This window comes from Symphodus melops (assembly GCF_947650265.1).
Source record: "Symphodus melops genome assembly, chromosome: 16".
Lineage (NCBI taxonomy): Eukaryota > Metazoa > Chordata > Actinopteri > Labriformes > Labridae > Symphodus > Symphodus melops.
Window position 1 is genome coordinate 19,948,895 of NC_136706.1, and position 583 is coordinate 19,949,477.

Here is a 583-nt window from a genome sequence, read left to right on the forward strand (position 1 = left end):
GTCTGGTGAGTTTTCATCGTCAGGGTCTCAAATGAAGGTGGTGGGCTGTTAGTTTAACACACTGTATGAATGAAGGTCCAGTTCAAAGGCTAAGAACAATGCTAACAGGAAAAATCCGTAAAAACCCTGAAGGCAATGTTTGAAGATCGTACATCTTAAGTCTCTTATTTGATATTTCCTCACTCCTAACATGCATCTCTGGTGGGAAGAAATAAGAAAACACCAGTGAGAGATGCAGGAATACTCCTCATGAGACCTGGACCCAAAGAGGAATAATGTACCAAAGTAAAGTACAAGCAGCCAATCAGGGGACAAGATAGTAGGCTTAGAAAATCTTCCTTTGAACAGGAAAAAAATAGACATCTTAAAAAAAGGCTTTTTGGACTAATAGTGGGATTTACAGCCACCATAAAGTGATCCAAACACTCTTTACACTCTCCTCCCTCCATGTGCCGCTGCATTACATCGCAGAGTAGGGCTGTGCAATGAATCGTAATTTCTTCATCGCGACACAAGCATTTGCAATAAAAGGCATGTGAAAAGTCTGAGTTGAATGCAGTAAATAAAAAACACATGCTGTCAC